Genomic DNA, 21,722 nt, shown 5'->3' with positions numbered 1-21,722 from the left:
ACCCAAGACACATTTATTCCCCAGTACTTAATTGTGCACAGAAATGGAGAAAAATCCAAATAGCAGATGCACAGAGCCGGATATAACATGCAAGCAACAGAGGAGGAAGAATGTGTGGATCATTGGGCTGCAGTCGACCCTAGCGACCAACCCCCTGGTGGTTGCTGAAGGACATTGCAACTCTTTGGAAACCTGTCACAAAAAGAGGCAGTAGTAGCTCTATACACAGTAGATAGAAAAACAGGAGTAAATTTCCACCAGAAACTCAAATTTTTAAAATAAAATAAATAAAAAAAATTACAGAAAAAAGAAAAAAAAATCTTTGAAATGTCAAAAATTTGCAAGAGAAAAAAAAATAATCTGAAGCTTTTGAGCTCTCAGAGACTTTGTAGACAAAACTTGCAAATTCCTGAGTTTTTAAACTCAGGAATTTTAATCTCAAAAGTTGAGTTTTTTGATGGAAATTAGCTTCTTTTTTTCCAAAAATCTGCAACAGCCTTAATACGCTGCTGTAGCTCTGTTGTGGAGGACGCAAATAAACAAAAAAAATAAAGAAAAAATAGTTTGGAAAACCAAACCGCTGCCCCAATTACTGTAAGTTAGCTCTAGCACAGCTAGCCCCTACAGGAAGTGATGAGGCGACTGATCACAGCGTCTAATATTAAGAAGCGTATGTCTTCTAAAAGGAGATGTATTCTCTATATGGTGTCTGTGTGTGAGTATCTTGTGAGCTGGATGTTCAAAATATGTGTAGAAACAGAGGCAGACATATGATGAAGATACGTTTTGTTTTTTTGTTTTTTTTTTATAAACTGAAAACACTTACAAAGCTTGGGAAGACAGTGCAACCAGGGTGATGTAATGGAGAACCTAGCAAGGAACAGTAAGGACTGATGAGTGTATGGGGAAAGACAAAACAACCGGGATAACCAATCAGGGTCAAATGGGTTGCAGCTGAGGCAGAGGGCATGCAGAGGAAAATCAGGTGAAAGACAACAGCTGTGAAGGGGAGCAATTCCCTTTGTGAATAGTTGACAAAGAGAACTGGACTGGGACTTACAGGAATGGTAAAATAAGGGAGAAGAATAATACTGATCAAAGAGAACAAAATCCTTAAAGCACAAGGACACAAACTAACAAGTAAATAAACTAACACAAAGATGTGAAGAATGCAAATAAACCTCAAGGAAAGGATCAAAACTCTAACCCATATGAAACCCAAACCTCACATACCTGCGGTTCATAGCATCTGCATTACAACCAAAACATGTCATATTACTCATTTTAACACTAGAACGTGTTCAAAGTTAAACATCTGGTTCAAATATGTAAGGTTGACACCCCCCCTTCCAACTTGAATGTCCAGAATTGGACATAAATCAGACGACCTCTTCAGTGTTTGCTGACGTCTATTCCATTTTTGTCATCTACTCAGACACGTATAAAAAATACATCACGCAATTTAAAAACCGGATGGTTTCTATTTAATCTTGTCATCATTGAAAAAGGTTTGGTCATCAGTGAGGGATACATGACCTTTGTTCACATTATAAGCAAGTCTAAAACTGTCCGATCATAATTTAATGGCCAAAACATAACCATGAACTCCCCTATAGCATCGTTGTCCTTTCACATCACGTAAGTCATGCTTTCGAAGCATGTATTCTGGGACAGCAGAAGCAAAAGGGTGTGGCTGAAACTTTCAGCTTTCATCAGAGCGATGTGGGTGTGTGTGTGTGTGTGTGTAGGGAGAAGAGTTTCTTTTTCTCATGTGTCAATGGCGATTCAGGGAAACCATAGGAGAAGCCGGTTACCTCAATATGCCAGGGTAGTTTTGCTCAACATGAAGCATTGCTCAAGATGGTATCCTAAACGCATAATTGACTTTATTAAATCAAGAATGCATTTGCAACCAAAGTAGACAGGTCACTTTGATGGAATCGGAGCGCGTGTTCGTTCTGTCCTTGAAACAGAGAAATTATTTGCATATGTGTGTGTGTGAATGTAGGTGTGTGTTTATTACGTGGAGCTTCAAAGCTGTTGGACTCATGAGAAGCCCAAGAGCAGCAAAGGGCAGGAGTTTCTCTCATATGTTGTGTGCCATAGTCCTTGTCCAAGCTTTCTACATACATCCACTGCTTCAAATACAAGAAAACGTGAACTCTACCTCTATTTATGCAATATTCTACTGATCAACACATTTCTCAGGTTAGACAGAAATGGGTTGCTTAGAGACTTCTACCGAAATTGGCAGCTGTTCTCCAAATGCACCCACGGATTCACCCTTTAGCTGCCTTCTATGCTCTGTATCATATCACGACACATTTAAGCATACTTTAATATTTTTATCTTTCATTTTGCTTACTCTAAAGTTTGTATATTTATAACAAATGTGTGCACACAGTGAGCTTTTGATACTGAAGTCAGATTCTGTTTCTTTTGCGGACAAACTTGGCCCAATAAAGCTGATTCTGATTCGAATTGAACAGCAAACTTATTTTGCAATGCAGAGTCTCCATTTTCTGTTCATAGCGTTTAAAGACTTAGTATCACTTTGCAAGTTGGACAAAGGGTGCAACACTAAAATGTCAAGAACTTAAAGTTTGTGGTGAAGCATGGCCCAAATGAGACTTATGCTAAGCTAATCCAGTATAACTGTCATAGACATTTATGTAAGAAGCATTTATATTTTTTTCTTTACGAAATGGCAAGGTTGTTATTGTTACTGGAGCTATTGACAGTTCTTGACAAGGGCAATGAGGTTGACCTCCTAACACTGTGGATATGCCACGGGGTTGGCAGGAATGTTGTGGAAGACAAACAGCCATGTCAGCTGCACCATAAACATGTTTTCCATTGCTAATTTGCATGTCTTGCATCAAACAGGGTGCCCCGCTGTGTGATGCAGGTTCCCCAGCTGGCTGCTATGATGGTTGTGGAGAAATGAGAAAAGGCAAGAGACAGGAAGGATTCATCTGCCGAAATTGGATATATCTACTAATGTCTAACATCGAATCAGAGACGCTTTCCATTTCATGACTGTTCAAAAATTAATAGGAAAATATAACTTAACACATTTTCTTTGAAATCTGTGTTGTAGGGTTAGGAGAAGAGTGTCAAGACGCTAGTTAGGCTTCGGAACGGAGAACACTGGGAACCCAAGAACAATCTCTACAGCCTGATACAACCCATGTTTCCATGGTGATGTCATAGCCAAGATCTACCACTGCCCATAATACTTAATCCTAACAAATCTCTAGGACTAAGGGGTGTCTTAGGGATGTGTTCTGGCCAATTAATTGGCTAATCGGTTCATAATCAATTGGAAATCAATCGGCTCAATTGGTTTCTAGAACTCAATTGGCTCAATTGAACAGAAACCAATTGAGCAATAATAAATACTGTCAGATTTGGTACGGTATTAAAATCCTTGGCAACTCTTGATTTTGACTGATAAAAACACACTAATTCATTTTCAGTTCTTTAGTCATTGAATGGCCAGTGAATGCTGATCAAACTAACAATAAATGTACAGTGCAGACCAAAAGTTTGGACACAGTTTCTAATTGAATTCAATGAGAAGGTGTGTCCAAATCTTTGGCCTGTACTGTATATGTTTTACATAAAAGAACGCCATAACTTTTAAGTCTTGTATAATATGAAAGTGGGGAATCTCTTTAAACTCACTGCGCCTATTTGTGGTTCATTTAACCGTAAGAATGCTCTATTGACTAAACACAACCACAAGATTGTCCAACTGTTCCTGTCATGCTCATATTGCCGTATAAAATATAAGATTAAGAATGTCTCAGAGTTTTTAATTTCCAAAAGCTAAACACAACAGTATTTTTAACTTGTGAAAGTGGTAAAAAAAAAATAAAAAATCACTTTCATTTTAACCCAACCATCTGAGGACACGACGCAGGGATTTGCAAATTCACGCCACCTCATTTGGAGAGGTCAGGGCACTTCACTGCTGTCCAATTCATTCTTGTTCTTCATTTTGCTTGAATAATAAAAACATTACCATTAGTTCCCACGGAGTCTGTGAATGGTAACTGAAGGTAAATAAAAGATCTAGATTGTGAAATAATGAGTCCGCCAGTCGCTGCCTGCGAGCCAGCTGCTGCTGTCAGCAGGTTCTGAATCACTGTGAAAAGCAGTGGAACGGCGGCATAATGAGAGTTATTAAAATTGCTATAAAGATTACTAACATGGCCCCCTGCCAGACACTTCTCCTGAAGAATAGAGATTGGCAGATATGCATCTGACACATCGGTTCATTACACCCAAGATATAAAATCATTTAGAGCATTAACAAAGTCTTATAGTCTGAGTGCACACACCCCCACCCAGAGGTGAATGACAAGGGACCTGTCAGTCCTTGGACTGATGGGAATATTATAGAAGATTTCTCTTTTTTTTCAGTCGCTTGTTTGTCAGAGTGCTGGAAAAGACAGGCTTTCCTGTAACAGGTTCATGTTTATAGTCCAGGCACATTTTTCATTTCAAGCTGCTACATAATTCATCGCTAAGAATTTGAAAATTTCACAGGGCTCAGAGATAAAAATCACTGCCGGCACAGGATTATCCATTCCGCATTTAAAGTTTTCCATGCGACCGGTGCTATGAAAACCTTCAACTGTTTATGCTAAGCCAATGATATACAGCCTATCCAGCCAATAAAACAGTGAGTGCAAAGCAAAAAGAGTTGACTACAAAGAGCTGTAAGGGGCCTGGATACGTGTGGACACTTTTATCTGCTTACCAAGTCAAAGACTTCATCCAGGAATATAATTTTTAAGAGGTTGATGTTGCGGATCAGGCTGAAATTTAAGAGTGCTCCTTGTGTAAACATGAGTGCATTCTTACTCATAAATTTACCAAAGATTTCAGGAAGGTTTGAAATGCTCACCATTCTAAAATGATAACCTAAGTCATTTTTTTTTTCTTTGTTGTTGTCGCCTACATTACTTTTTCGAAAAAACGACTTGGTGATGAAGGTGATGAAATCCTTTCCAAATTACTGCTGTGCTAAAAACTAAATAAAACAAAACAAAAATCAATAAGATTTTTCACAAATTAAAGTTGTTTTTTTGGGGTTTTTTCCAAGAGAAAAGAAATTTTTAAAACGTCACATCTACTTTAGGAGATGTGACCATTACACAACATTTTTAAAAAATACAGCATCATAATGCCACAATGAAAATTATATACACGCTGCCTTTTGTCTTTTCTTTTTTTCATGGACAGTGTTACAGAACCACATACAAATTGGTTTTTTGGGGGGTTTTTTAAGGAAGTTATTGGAAACAACAAAATCTCATGTTGTTGCATTGTGAAGGACCCAACACACAAACGAGGCTGGCAGGATCATGATTAAAAAATTAAAAAAAATGAACCAAAAATAAACAGAGAAATAAAAAAAATCCACTGAGTTAGAGTGACCATTCGAAGATCATCAACAATGTGCTTGTGTTTTGCAAACACTTTTTCTGTTTGCAGTGAGATTTTTCTGGGTAAATTGAGAGAGAGACTCTCGTCAGACCCGTGAGCGTTGACGACTCTGAGGTTGGAAATTCTAAACCTTTTATTTGGAGTAGATTTCTTTCTTTCGTGGGCATTAGATGACAGTTTTTTCATTTGCTAACACAAACTGAAACAACAAGGCCAAAAAAAACAAAAAGTTTAGCAAATATCCTGAATGAAGAAATTGTAAGAAGAGAAAATGTCTTGTTTTTTTTTTTCTCCCACTTCTTCAGCTGTAATTACCAAGAAATATTAGTTAAGAACACAACAAATATTTGCTTGGCAGTAGTAGATGTTGCAACTATTTTTCCCCCCCTGCTTGGCTACAAACATATCTGGCATTACTCATATCTTCACTCTTCTTATTTTATTAAATTTCCACAAAACATATCCCAAGGGATGGAGAGCAGATTGCAGTGATAATTAACTGTACAAAAAAATATTTTCCTTTCCTTAGTTGTGTGGCTCTGAGTTAGATTTTAATGACTCTCCCACACTCAGATGTGCTGTCTGATCTGAACCGAAGAGCCTGTTTGAAATTGCAGAACGGGGGATTGGGTTCATGCCTCTTGAGTCTGCGTTGTAGCATCAAGAAGGAAGTCGCGTCTTCGTTGTAACTTACAGGAAGCTGATTACAAGCAGGCATGCTTGTTTGCGTACTATGCAAATTTGTGCCGCGGCCTGCTTTGGCGACAATGAAATCAGGTGATTTCTAGATGAAAGGAGTTTTGGAGCCGAGCACTTTCATTTTGTTCGGCTTTACATGCCGCCTGATAGTGTTTAGCCTGGATAGTAAATATGCCTCCCCGAGCGTGTGGCTTGTAAATACAGATGGACACGCGGGAACACACGGGGCGCACACATGTCTGGGCCGAGCCCCTGACTCCATGGGCACCAGACCAGAGTTACTGAGAGCGGTTAATGAGAGAGCTGGCAGAGTTATTAGCTGATCGCTGTAAGTCAGCGATCTGTGTTAGTGGAGATTAAGGCCACACACATCTCGCACAACCTCCTGGTGGAGCCAGGAGTTCGGTCTCAGGGAATCTTGTTAGATTTAAATATGGCTGTCTGGAGTGAACGGCGGAGCGAGATGGATGCAGAGTCGTATTACAGTGATGTTAAACTTCATGCGGCCTTAAATGCCTGTGAGAGTGGATGTGAGAAAGTGTGTGTGTATGCTTATAGGCAGTGCCTGTCGTTTTAATAGTGTGCATTAAAGTGAAAAATGTCAGTGTGTTTTTGCCTAATTGCTACTTCACATTTATATTTAATTAACTTTTGTAAGAATATGCTTTTGTGACAATGCATTTGGTGTTTAGCTTTGGCAATGGACACTTACAATCCAGCTAGCCACAACATTATGACCAGTGGTTGCAGAAGGGACTGAATAACTAGACTGAATACATTTCACTCAAGATTCTAGACACTTTGCATGCATGCTCTGTCTTTCACGGTGATGGTGATGAAAAAAAACCCAGTCGTCATGAACAGCGGTTGTTAAGAGCTCAAACATAGGCGAGAGACAAGAATAATAATAAAGAAATGAAGGAAGGTAACAATATGCTGACGAGAATCCCACAAGACGCAAACTGGGAAAGAACACGGAGAGAACCAGGAGACTCCAACAAATGATTTAAAAAAAGATTCAAAAGCAGACATGCAGATAAAGCTGATAACTGGAAAAATGAGTGGTTAAGTCTAATTGACTGACTGTGCTGCACCTGTTAGGAAGAAGGAAGCAAGCGACAACTCGGTGGAACTAATGAGAAACCAGGCAACACGAAAACACAAGGGAAACACAGAGTCCAGGGGGAAACTAAAGCAAGAGCTAAACAGCCACGACAAAGACGACTGAAACAGCTTTATAAAACAAAGTCCTATAGATCATCGTCTGGATATATTCAGGCAGGTCAAACGCAGTTCAGACCACATTAGAAGACATGGATGGATGTCTGACATGACGCATGTAAACAAACTGCTTTAAATCTGCGATATCTAACTTTTATGAATGATGTTTTTTAAAGCTGTCTCTATGTGGTGACAGTATAATGCAGACAGATAAATACGTGATAAAACAAAAACGAGCTCCTCCTCCCTGTGGTCCTACAAAGTTCTGCAGTAATACACTGCCTAGGCCGGAAACAACCAATCAGAATTCAGCTTCTCCCTCTCAGCAGATCCTTTCCTTAATGCTCAGGCTAGTTAGCGTAGCCACAGATGATGGCGGGAATCCAGTTTTCCTGTAATGGTAAGTTGTTCCTCCGCCATTAGCACATTGAGACGGACATACACAAGCCTGATTGACGGCACTGAGACCGCCCTCCTGGCTCTGATTGGTTATATCTCACCAGAAGTAATGTATTTCTGCAGATGGCAATAGGAATACTGGGAGAAGGAAAAGGAAATTGTTTTCCCGCAGATTAGCTGTCTAATGCTAACCTGAGCATTAGACAGCTCAGATGTCACCATACAACATGGCGACAGAGTTAACAAATATGTTTAAAAAAAACATATTGTTTATAAAAGTTACATACTTCAGCTTTAAAATCTCATATATATGGTCTTTTAAGCCTGATAATATTTAGGTGGCAAAGGTTAAGCCAAGTCCCACTTCCAGATGCAGCTGTAATGGACATAACAGCATTTGATCTGAGGGATGATATGCTGTCTATACAAGAGGGCGTCCTTGTCTACCAAGTCACATTTTCCTTTTAGTGACATGTAAGGTGTGTCACCTATGTACACATAATACCAGCAGTATGTCTATATGAATTGTGAATATGATTAATGTTGATTTTTGTTTTGTTTGTTGGCTCAGAAGCTGAACATTTCATAATAAGTTCTGTTCCTTCAATGACCTGAATGTAAACTAAGGGGTATGCATGGAGTTGAATGTGTCCTCGGTTATTATATAAAAACAAATTCTTCTTTCAGGCATTATGCAACACAACAATGAATCATGGAGATTATAATCACCCAATGTTGAGGAATGTGCTCTGCTTTATAACAGTACAGTATACCTTATTGTTTCTTATTTGTTCCCCAAAAATATCTCTGCAATCTCCCCTTTGTCATTGTTTGGTTTTGTTTTTATTCAGTTTAAAGCACCCTGCTTATCACCTTACAAGAATCTAATAGTTTTCGCTGTGAAGCCATATATGCCCAGAAAGTGTTAACTTTCTTCACGTAATAGGCATTAGAATATTATTTTCTTCCTATAGTTTAATGCAGCCAACATGCGCAGGACCTTTCAAAAGTATTTATAACCAGTAAATACCAATCAAATCAAGTTTAACCAGAAGGAAAATGATACATTACATTTTTTTTAAATAAATACAATCTATATGGTGTGCAGCTGTAGAAATATGGGCATGAAGTTTTGGTTCTATTAGCAATTTTTAAATATATTTTTATTATTATTAACTGCAGCAATTTCTCTTTTTATGTTTGTTTGTTTTGCACGTTCTTGCCTAAATATTTAAATGTTATTTTTTCCTCATACAAAATGCTCCATAAACAAAACTTGTCTTCTAGAGAGAGGGGGACGGGGGGAGGCAAAATGATGTGCATTTGAAAACATGACAGTCTGAAAACCAGACAGACAACGGGGGTTGGTCTACGGAATAAATAACTTAATTTACAACGATGAAGATGTGCTTCGGTGGATACGGTTCACGCAAGAACAGGAGAAATGTGTATTTCTACAACCTTCTGACCTCTTGGTTCATGTGAGAGTTATTTACTTGGTGTGCACACACCCCACTGTTTGCTCTCCACATTCTCTGGCAATCTTTCTTACTCAATATAGCATTTGTAAATTGCCATTTACTTTCCCTCTCCCCGGCCCGGTTCCTCCTCTCCACAGTCCATCAGAGTGAGCCAATCCAGAAGAAGCAGGATAATGAATTACATAACAACAGCTTCAATGTAATTGGTCTCCTTATCTGACTCCGCGTGTGCCCTTGGGTACAGGGACACTTCGAACAGGGAGAGGCAGACTGTCACAGGATGGGAGAGGCTCAGGCTCGGGTGAAGGTCGGAGAAGAAACAAATTTATATAAAAAAAGAGAGAGAACGGGGTAAAAAAAAAAAAAAAAAGTGACAGCACACATTTGACATTTAGGATGATTGTTTTGAGTCTCCCCGAAGCTCACGTGGCACGTTCCTTTTATAGTTCACATTTTGAAAGGGGTACTCTCTATTAACATTTCCTGAATGCAGAATATCGCAATCACAACACGATAACAGTGCAGCTTTATTCACACACACACACACGCACACACGCACACACACACGCACACACACACACACACACACACACACATCGCAAAGATGTAAAGAGTGAAAATGTCGCCTGCAACTGATGTAGTTGGACTTCAAACAGTGGATATGGTCTCTGTTCTCCTAAGAAAGTAAGAAAAACAGTAATAAGCATTGCCTGTAACTCAGCCAAGATGTTTACAGAAAGTGGGATTCATGCTGGGTCACTATGACCTGATTAGGAAGGACTAACTATACCGCAAGTTTGCAAAATCAGTTGAATATCTCTTGTAAGAGCTAGTTTTTAAATGGATTTGGGGGAAATTTGTTCAAACTGAACAATACATCTAGGAGCCATGTGGATCCCACGTTTTTATTCTCACAAGACCTGGGATTCTTTAAAATACCAAACCAAGACTTCCAGTCAACATTTCAGCTTCGTTACAATATTATTTAAAATCGCCAAACTTATCTTAAGCAGCTAACAAAAAAATAATTCTGAGTAAAGAAGCAACAACTTCCTCAGAGCAATCTTCAGAAAGGCTCACAGCTACTTCTAGTTCCTTAAAATAATTCTAACTAATTAAAGTCATACTGTTGCAATTATTCATACTCTTGGCAAATTTAGGTTTGCAATTTATCTTCATTCAACCGAGGAGTTCGAGTCTGACACCCATCACAAAAACAAAACAAAAAAAAACTGAAATAAAATGTATCTATACCATTCCTAATATGATGAAAAAGTAGAACCAAATATGAAGGTTTTAATGCCACTACATTAGTCAGAGCCTTCCAATAATTGCAGATTTTTGCATGTCTCCAATGGTATTTTTGATTATTCATGTTTTGCAGGTTGTCTTGCCATCACTCTATTTTTTCTATTTTGTAAGATTTTAAGTTAAGATTTAAGTTAGGACTCTGACAGGGCCACACAAAAAACATTAAACATAACGTTCATGTGCCAGCAGCCCTCCCGACCCCATTAGGGACAAGGGTGTAAGAAAATGGACGAATGGATGAATAACGTCCATGTAAAAGAGTGCATGTTTATTTATATAGCACAATTCATAGATAAAGTTTCAGAGGAAATAAAATAAAATACATTAAAATAACACAAGTCTTAAAGCTATGCTTTAAAATAAATAACTGAATAAAATATTTAAAAGCATAGCTAAAATTATATATAATTTGAGTTGGCAGTGATCACACACTTCAGTCTGACATCAGCAATCAGTTCATTAGTGGGGCTTCAAGCCAAGTAAAGTCAATTTATTCATAAGCACTTTTAAAACAGCAAGACTGACCAAAGTGCTGGTAATTAATTTTAATGGTAACTTTAAAGGATTACTTTAAACCTCAATCTGCCTGGGGTAGGAATAATTTTGGGCTTAGCTGTGTCTGTGGGATATTAATCACCTGCACCCTTACAAGAGGCCGTTGTCGCTGCTAATACAGCCTCAAGTCTCAGTGAATAAAATTTCACTTAGTAGCATGGATGTTGTTCAGCTGAAAAAGCAACAACAACCTTTTCCAATAATCTGCTGTAAAAATGCCACAATGTGATATCTGTTCGCTCTCCTTGTTGTGTATGTTGCTTCACTTTATTGAATTGTAAAGCACTTTGATCAACGTCTGTTGTCTTTTTGTGCTAAATGAATTGTAGCATTTCATCCAATCTGAACATTTTCATTTTCCATTGTTTTAAATTGATAGCGTTAGCTAAAAGAGGCGTCCATACGAGTTCGGTTTCTAAAATCTCACTGTTATATGAAGAGTTTACATTCACGGAAACTGACTTCCAAAATACGAGCTGTCTCTTTAAGACTTTGTGTCTTTCGGTAGGGCAAATTTTATATTATGCTCTGGAAGACCTCGGCCATCTAATCTGAAGTTTAAACTTGCTGTGTTAACATTAAAATGTTTGGCATAGAGGTCACAGAGAGACTTTCTTTGAAATTTGGATGCACTGTAACATCTTGTAACATCTGTTTCAGTTTCAGTTTCTGAGCCACATCAAGGTCCCTTCCTTTATTGGCCCATTTCTGTAGGTATATGGAAATTAAAAAAACTCATTCATTGCAAATGTCAAGGTGACATGAAGCAGATAATTTTACATTTGCATAACAGTAAGCATATTGTAACTTTTTGGGAGCTTAGCAGGGGTGGGGTTGGATTTTAATGCCACCCACATGCAAATTCAGTTTACGACAGGGAGTGTGTGGGAGGGGCGGAGAAAGGGGTGGGGCAAGGGGCGGGTTTGGCATTCTAGTTTTATTTCTAGAAACATATGATGGAATTTAATTTTAAAGTCATTTCCACAGATCACAAAAAAAGTGCATAAAAGATGGGCCAACGTATTTTACTTCCAAAAATGTCCAAACAATAGAGTCATTTGGCCTTCACAGCACCCTTACAATAGCTGCTGAAATAGTCCAGGTTCACACTTACATTATTTAAGCATCATGGAGTTGGAGAAATGTGAGGTCCATATTTTCTCACCTATGGAAAACACAAAACCAGGATGAAATGTAGCAAAAAAACAAACAAACAAACAAACAAAAAAAAAAACAAGCAGGTAGACCCATAGTCTGAGTCTTTAGTGAATGGTCAGCTGCTGTTTACAATTAAATACTTTTATACAGCTTACGTAATCAACAGGTTTCAAATGTATGCAACTGTCTACAGCTGTAGTTGTGTCTGTAGTCAGATCAGAAGCTGATGCATCTGTACGTGGTCAGAAAGGGGCCTGCATGATACCATAAAATCTATCTTTGTAGTTTCTGACAGACTGAGATTTGGTGTATTGGGTATACTCCTTCATGCGTGCTCTGCATTAATGATTTAAAAGCAAATGCTGAGTGTAAAACAAACCCAAAAGCAAAGTAAGATACTGCAGAGATAGGAATCCCTGCTGCATTCCAGTAGAGACAGAGGAATCACAAGCTGAAACCGCATAGACCTTCCAGTAATTAAAAAACATTGACATCCAAAGCTCTATTTATTTGGAGTGCATGTGCAAAAATCAATACGCTGATTTTAAAAGTATGTCTTCTAAGACATTTTGTCATGAATGGGAAGCAAAAGCCTCACTGTGGGAGTATAATTCCTATAGCCTACTGCTCGCCTCCTTTGACGACAGGAATATTAAAAAAGCATGAAAAACCGAAAAAAAAATTCTACCAAAGGATATTAGTTGTATTTTAAGATCCCAAATAATAGAAAGGAACAAACAAGCATTTTATTACCTTAGCAGAGGCAAAATGCAGATTTTGCACCTGTTCTCCTCGCACTGTGGCAGACCTATACACAAAAAAGTGCAAGTCCACTTGGCAGAATTGGTGCTTTCATGGAGTGGCTCTACCGAAGGAAGCTACTGTCTTTTTCCAGCTAGCTTCAATACCGCTATCCTTACAACTTGTTTCCTAAGGGAAGTTTCATTGTCGGCTCGTTCGGGGGAATCCCAATGCGTTCCCATTCCAGCAGAGACAATAACGTCCCTCCAAAGTGTGTTGGGTTTTCCCAGACGCCCTGCGGGAGGAAACTCATTTCGGCCACTTGCATCTGCTATCTTGTTCTTTTGGTCACTATGGAGAGCTCATGACTGTAGATAAGGACAGGAACGTAGATCAACCGGTACATTGAGAGCGCCGCCTTTCAGATCAGCTTTTTCTTCACCACAACAAACAAGCATAGTTCACACATCACAGCAACGAAACACCAATCCAGCTATAAATCCCCAGTTACATTTTGTCCCCCCATTCCTGAACAAGATCCCAAAACACTAATGCTCCCCCTCTAGGGGAAAGACCGGTTGTTGTATCACTGAAACGAGGTTTGGGGAAAAGTATCATTTATAAACTCTGCATCAGTGATTTTAATAGAAGAAAAAAAATTGGTGCAGAAATGTGGATTTAATTTGACGGATCTTTAATAGCTCCTTACAGGTTGTTTTTTTTTTTTTTTTCAAAAGGTACAAACAAGCTTCATTGCTAATTCTACATTTTTAAATACAATAGGATACATTTTTTCATTGTGGGTTCTTAATGCTTGTTTTTTTTTTCCACCAAGCACTTAAATTAAATGTTTGGGGGTTTTTTATGCCGTGATTAGATTGCTGCAATAAAGGCTGAATACAATTTAATGCTTTTTTTATTTTATTTTATTTTCTCCATGTCTTCTCCAAGCATGCCAAGGAGCGTGGAGGGTGCTGAATTAAACATGCAAGTAATTTTTCTATAACATTCACAACCGTTTAGCCATGTTGTGGGGTTGTAAGCCGCTTCTAATTTATAGTATTTTTTCGAGCAGAAATTAAAAACTAATCAGTTCTTTTTCATTTAGCCATAAACCCTCCTCGTGAATTCAGAGAGGAAAAGCCATCGACGGTACCGCGACGCACAGTTCGACAGAAAGGCCTGGCTGAATTTTCTCAGAGCTTTTTTTGTTTTCTTTTGCCAACGAGCACTTTTGAAGAATCATGCAACACCCAAAGGAAAGCTACTTGTGTTCATTCTAACATACTTAACTCTGTGTTAGTTTGGACAGATTTGCGTTACAACTCATCAGTAAAGATGTGCAAGTTCAGCTTCAGGTCACAGATTAAAACTCCATTAATACATGTTCCCCCTATTTAAAATTAGGAGCTAATTTCACTTTCCATTCATTCATTTTTCATGAGATAAAGTCTTTCAAAGTGTTTTGGAGTTTTGTAGATAATGCTATCAGCTGGCACTTTCTTTGCGTCATTAAGAAGTTTTTGCAATCTGGTCTCTGGCGGCTTATTTTAGATTTATTTCGCCGGCAGCCGTTGCTCACATTGCCCACGTAAGCTGCAGTAAAAACATTGCTGGGTTCTTATCTGATCTGATGATTCACATATTTCTCTGATTTTGTTTCATGAATAGAAAAGAAAATACAGAAATGCCCACTGAAAAGCAGAATGTTTTAATCAGTGTCTTCCACAGTTTAAGTGAGGTGATTATTTTTTCTGCTTGTGCTGGGTTTCGGTTCAACTGAACACCTTTCCTAATGTGTTTATGTCACTCTGAGCGACAATTAACTCAGAGATTTTCTTTTGTGTTTTGATCAGCTGTCATATGTCTCATTTTCGAGGCGTAAACAGACAAAATGGCTCCCAGAACACAAATAAACGGAATAAAACTGCAATAAAATCTTCAGGATATGGCGCACAGTTTAAATTATATGTGAGAGTTAATCATTTTTATATTTGAGCCAATAAAAAAGAACATTTGGGCAACTGAGGTTTTCTTTGTCAGAATGAAGAAAAAAGTCAGAACTCTGATTTCAGGAAAGTTTCAAAACTAACTGAGGAGAACTAGCAACCCAGAGTAACATGCTGGATTTAAATATTTACTCATGTAGCTGATTTAAATCAAAATTCTGACAGTAACGTCAGATTTACTTTTTTTAGTCCTCATTTGAAAGTTAGTGACTTGAGGTTGCAATGTTTACATAGATACGTTTGCAAAGACACACCTAAAGTCACAAGTTTAAACCGCATGTTGTGCGCACACAACTAATACATGCAGCCTGCCACAAGAGCAAAATATCCAAACAGTCTTTTGCAACCTATTTTTGATATTTGCCCTTAACGTCTGAAAGTTTTACAGGCGTTCCTCCCAGTAGAATAATGCTTAATGTCACTGCAGTCTGAGAAGTCAGTCAGGTAAATAAAAAGCAGCCGCTTAAAGTTCAAAATTCTCATCTGCTCATCGGCACTTACTGGTGCGGAAGGCTGCTCTCATCGCGCAACAAGTTTACACTCTCCGAGCTATTCTCCGTGAATGACTTGAAAACTGCATTTAAAAAAAACAACAAAAAAAAAAACATAGAGCGACTCAAAAGTAATGCAATCAATTTGCAGGCCAGCCACGAAGAAAAAAGGTGAAACAGAAACCTGAGAAGTGAACACCTCAGGTGAAATATGGAGGAGTAAGATAAATAATATAAAAAAAAAGAGTGAAGAGAAATAGATGACAAAAAATTTTTAAAAAATAGAGAAGTGAAGAGGAAGTGTGGTTTGAATGAAGGGGAAAGCATCACTAAGAGGTGAATCGAAAAATGTTGGCTGTATGAAGACAGACTGGAAAAAAAAAGATAGGTCTGTTTGTTCTCTGTGGTTTGGATAAGATTAACAAAAAAAAAAGTAAAAGAAAAAGAGGAGGACCAAAGATTCAGATGGAGCCATGGTCTGAGCTGTAAAATCTGATAATACTTAAATGGCACCAAGTGGATTACTATCATCTCTTCCGCTTCTGACGACAAAAGCGGGACATCGTGTTCAGAATGGCAAATAGCTGCTTGACGGGCAGCTTCTTGTCTTTCGGGAGTCGTCTCCTTTTGCTCTCGCTGTAGAACACCCGTAGAGCGCCACGCGCGCCACAAATCAGAGGCCACGCTGTAATTTGGCTCTGCTTAGAGTGACTCTGACTGCTTGGCAGGCATGTATGACACAGAGCAAAAACGCCATCCAATTTCCTTTTCGCTGCAGGGAAAAGGCTCCTTAATATCAAACATCTCTCTGAGCCTGTCAAAACAGGTTGCTCAGACACAAGCAAGGGCGTCCTTCATTCCATGGAGAGGTTCCGAAGAAGATACGGAGATGTAGAGATAGAGAGCTCTCATGAAACCTTCCTTCGGTGATAAAGCTCATCGCTCGTCAGAGAGGGCGCCGAGAAATTGACACATAACTTCACCGTGTGTGTCAGCGTCTCTCATTTTCTGATATATTTACCCTCACCCAGAACTCAACAAGACAGGCGAGCGAAAAGCGTTGCGCTTTTGAGAGCCTTTTTTTTTTTTTTTTAATGATCATTCTCATTGACGCTAACAAATTACACACCACGTGTATGCAGGCCAACATGCAACTCCGGGCCTCACATTTCGCTCATGGCATCAAAAAGCAATCGCAAATTGGCTCTCGGAGCACACCTGTCGCCGTGGCAGCTGCGTGGGCTGATTATAATCACACAATCAGCCGGGGCTCGTGGGAAATAAGCGCGAGAAGAATGAGCTTTCCCAGGAAACAGGAAAGAAAAGGGCCGACTGAGTGGGGAGAAGGGCAGATGAAGGCAAAGAGTCGGAGCAGAAAAAATGGATGAGAGGAACCAAAATTGTCTGCAGAGACAAAAAACAGATACACGACTTGGCGAGTTTGGTCACCAGGCTGACAGAACGGGCATTTGCTTTGTGGCAACAAGCAAGCAGACCGAAGTTATCATGGTAAGCAGTTTAATCCCTAGAGAGTTTTTACTGGCGTGATGTAACTTTAATCTTCACTATTTTAGCACTTTTGTGCCCTGGAAAGGCACATTAAAACTTAAACACATAAAGACTTGACATATTTTTTTTTTCTTCAGCACAAAGATACTGAATTTTTTTTGCTGTAAGACGAAAACATCATCTACAAGATTATCCCTGAGAGGTTAGAGGAAACGGTGGCAGTTTTACACACAATCAGTAGCCAGGAAACTGTTGAAGCATTTAGCTTTTTAATGCAATCCCAAATGTATGTGAGTTTGCAAATGTCCAAATTAGTCCAGATTTGCTGCTCTGCACATTTTAAAAACAATAAAAAAATAAATCACATTGCCAGCACTGCAGTGCAAACTCAACTGATGAACCCAGTTGAAAAAGTTATGCTCGGTAGCATTCACACTGACCAAGTGGGTGTGTTGAAGTAGATCGCATTACGTGGGTCATGTTTAACTTCAGCCACAACTGTAAGTGCAACTTACATGTTACCATAGTGACAATGATGTTGTGTAATGTTTCACTGACCATGGGTGAGCTCAACTCTTCCTTTGTCAGAGGCCATTGCAAGCCTCCAGTTCCCTCAAATGTTTACACCTGAAGTAAAGTCGCAGCTATCTCCCAGGTTCAGTTTTACCTGGATCTCAAACTTAGGAAAACATTCCTTCGTTAACAAGAGAACGCCAACTACCAGTGTGGATAAGAAAAAGTGTGAGTAGGCGCACAGACAAGAAACAACCGCATCCCTTCCGTTTTGTACAGACCTATTGTGGACATGCACACTAAACAGGAAGGCAATATCTCCCGAAAGTTGAGATGTTGTGATCGCAACTCCTAGTGCAAATTCACTCATTGTTCGCAAATTGTGCACAGTCTTGCAATTTTCACCGATTATTGCAACTTTTCTGCAGATTTGACCAATCACCTTAATCACCTTCATGTAACTGGTCAAATTTGGCCTAATTTAACTTTCTGTTTCACGGCGTCTCTTGAAAGTCAAACAAGACAAAAGCATGTGTGACGCTAAACAGGCAAGTGGTGTTTGAGATACAAAACAACTTTAACATCCTCTGTGCATTTTGGATTCATTGCCCTAATGCCATTCATTTTGTGTGTTTGCTGTCCTTTATTGTTTTCCCTTTGGTCTTTGGTAAATCTCTTAAGTTCCTTTAGATTTGGTGACTCCATGGGGTGAACCTTCAGGTCATCTCTAAAAGTTTCAGGATGATTAAATCAATATTGTCCTGTCTGAAGTTCTGGAGGTAATTCTTCACCGTTAGCAGTAGTTTTCAGGCTTTTGTCATACTGGAAGAGCAGGTGTTGAACAAGAACCAGTTTGGCAGCTGGATTGCTTGATCTTCCTTTCAAAATCTTTGTATTTCCTACATTCAATAGGAGTCATTCCACCTTGACAAGACTTCTAGTTTGAGGCGTACCTCATGTTTCTGTATGGGAACAGTTTCCTTCGGGTGATTGTCCTCGCCTTCATTACTCCAAGCGTAGATATCGCTCTGTGGCCAACAAATTCTCATTTTGTCTCATCCGCCTGAACGATATGCTTAAAATAGTCAAAGTCTGTCCTCAGCATGGCTTAGTCCTGTTTGAAAGAGTCTTTTCTGCAGAAGTGGTGTTTTGTTTGTTCGGCAGCCTTGCAGTGCATTGCTGTGCAGAGCTCCAGCGATTGTCTGCAGGGCAATTCATTAGTGTCTTGTCTAGGGTCTTTAGAGACGTCTCTCACTTGTTTCTTTTCAGGACCTTTAAAATGTTTCTCTTTCTTGCTCTTCCAGGGTCATCTTGCTTGTGTTGCTCTCTTTGAATTACTTGGTGATACTTCTCTCTACCAGTTCTTGACATTTAAAAATGCTGCAGTAGCTATATTTCTCCTCTTTCCCTGTGAGCATCAAAAACTGATGTGCTTCTAATTGACAGCTCCAACCTGTAATAAAGTTCTTATTTTATGTGTAAATTACGTTAAAAAAAAAAAAGGAAAGTTTTCACAGTGGGTTTTGCTACTGCTAATTGAAAAAGTTCTTGAAGGGGCAGAATTTGGAGGCTGGATTTTGCAAAATCATTTCACTTTTGCATTTAAAATAAAATAACAGAGGTCCAACTACAGCAACAGACCTAACTTTACTGGGTTAACCAGTTTGAACTGATTGGCTAATAAGGCTGATTCTGATTCATATTTGCAGTGATAAACTAAAGGCACATTCACACACAGCCAGCAGACTAATTTTTCTACACCGAAGGGTCAGAAGGTAATTGCACCAAACTCTCTACCCAGGCTTTCTCTAATTTAAACAAATGTCACACAAGCACAATATATTCAGCTGTAACCGCAGAGCTGACAAAGTGAAATGTCATGAATTAAAGAGTCAGCATAAAAACCATTTTAAGTCAGGTTGAAAATTGAAACTTGGCACATCTTCATACAATTACGGCCGGAAAACCATGGCCGTTCATTTGAAACTGAATCCACGTTGTGCATTTTGGATAAGTCTGTGAGGAATCCATCAATGTGCTTCCAAACTGTCACTGTGATTGTTTGGATGGATCTGTCTTAGCACATCGTGCAGCTTTAATTAAACAGTTAAAGTCTCAAATCCTTCCCAGTTTCTCACAGTTGCCTCAGTTCACATCTTTTTTTTTCCCCTAGCTCATTTTATTCTTTCCAAATTCTAACAAAAATATTGCCATCATTTCCAGAGCTGGAAAGCAGGATGTTTTCTAAACTGTATATCTTTGTACAGTTTATCAAACATAAATGAAAAGGAAAATTGTTCTGGCCATGTTCTTAAGCCACGTAAAGCACCAACATACTTGGGCAAACTTCACTCCAAGGATATCTGGTTTTACTCGAAGATGACCGAAAAGTGCATGACACGTCTGTGCAAAGGTACATTTTCATGACCGTGTACGCATATTCAACGTCACACAGTAAACGTTTCTGTGAGAAATCGTGTTCACATCAAACTGTTTTGGATGCAACATTGAGGAGACAGCACAAGTCTCAAGAATGATCTAGTTGAGAAGAAACAGGGTTAGCTTATCAACTAAGCAACTAGCTAATCAAACTTGCTCGTATCCATTGGGATTTTGGAAAATGAAGGAGTTTTTTTAAGAGACTTGAATGCAATCAGCACGCGTGACTATGAAATCTCAACTGTCCGTGGACAGTGTGTCCACACGGTTGACGGAATACACACCGTACGCCCAAGTATGTGGGAGGCAAACTTTAGGTTGGTAGACGGCGCACCAACAATAAGCTTCCTGCATGAAACAACACACAAAACGTTTCTGGTCTGAGTGAATTAAAATGTGCAGCTATGTTCTGATTAGAGGTTGTAATAAACCATATGTACACGTGTGGCTTCAAGAAGTAAAAGAGAAATGACATGTGCCGCTAAGGTCAGCTGTATGAAATAGCAGATGGATAGCTAAGGGTGGTGTGTGAGAAAAATTGCCAAAACAATGCACCTTCTGGGTGACAGTGTAGTTTGTGGAGCAGGTCGCCATCCTGAGGCTAAAGTCACAGACTGTGGCTTGACCTGACAGAGGTGTGTGGAATAATGATGCCTTTGAGTCGCTGGGCAGGTGCTAAAGATTGATAAGGCTACAGAGAAACCCTCACTGATTCCTTCAGGAAAAAAAAAAAACAACATCTAACTCAATCTTCTGCCTTTTGAAGCTTGAATTCCTCAACATCTTACCTTATAAGTTCTAGAAAATTATGCTGTTTTTTTTTATATTGTTTCACTGTTAAATTAACAACACCTGTGCATTTTATTGGATAGTCCAAAACAAAGTAGCGCATGATTATCCACTGCAAGGATAATTGAAAAACTAGTTATTAATCTAAAAGGGGTCCATGCATTCATATTCAGGTCCCCTTGTTCTGAAACCCTTAATTACTCTCTAAGTCAGTTAATTAGTTTCCACCTGGGTGTAATTTAATCTCAGCCCAAATCCAACTGTTCTGTAGAAATTTCTTGGAGAACATTACTATCTTTACAGCACCATTAAGACCAGAAAACAAATGCTCTATTAAGCTTGTTTTTTTACTATTTGACTTTTCTCTATCCAGGTTAGTCACACTCAAGATGTAAGATACACAAGGGCGACCTAGCCAAGACAGCTGCACCTTAAGTAAAATAAAAACAAACAATATACACTAAAATCTTCTCACAGAAAACACTTGCTCTCACACAACGTAAACTGCAATGATGTTGTCGAATTTTCATACAACTTTGATGAAACAAGGGTTTCAAGACAAAGCTCAGATTGCGGGGTTTTCTAGGCATGAAACCTAAAAGTTTTCTTGTTCAGATGAGTTTGTAATTTGGCAACTATCAATTCAACAACCAAATGACCAACATCCACAGATCTAAGATTGTAACTTTCATGTTTTCCTTGTCAAGAGATATGATAGATAAGGAGTTCTACCCAGAATAGTTTGAGAAATTAATGACTTAGTTGTCTATATATAAAGATATATAAAGATGATTTTAGAATAGAGAACACAAAGATGGCCACATTTGGTAATACATCACACTATGCGCTATCCATACCAAGATGCATTACCGAGTATAGTATCTGCGTTTTTATATTGACCATAGGACTGCGAAAATTGGAATCACAACAATAAATGTGCTTAATCAAAA

At 38.8% G+C, this 21,722-nt stretch overlaps 1 protein-coding gene across 1 annotated transcript in view; it reads right to left on the bottom strand.

Moving 5' to 3' along the window:
* Positions 1-21,722, bottom strand: part of nrxn3b (neurexin 3b) — a 533,834-nt gene that overhangs the window by 499,221 nt on the left and 12,891 nt on the right. The window contains exon 2 of the mRNA XM_044106666.1: positions 12,238-12,288. The gene's annotated coding sequence lies outside the window, so the exon portion shown is untranslated. The remainder of the gene's footprint in view (positions 1-12,237; positions 12,289-21,722) is intronic.

The sequence above is a fragment of the Gambusia affinis genome, linkage group LG22 (genome assembly GCF_019740435.1).
Source record: "Gambusia affinis linkage group LG22, SWU_Gaff_1.0, whole genome shotgun sequence".
NCBI classification, from domain to species: Eukaryota; Metazoa; Chordata; class Actinopteri; order Cyprinodontiformes; family Poeciliidae; genus Gambusia; species Gambusia affinis.
Note: the sequence above shows the minus strand (reverse complement) of the source record. Positions and strands in the feature narration are given on the sequence as shown.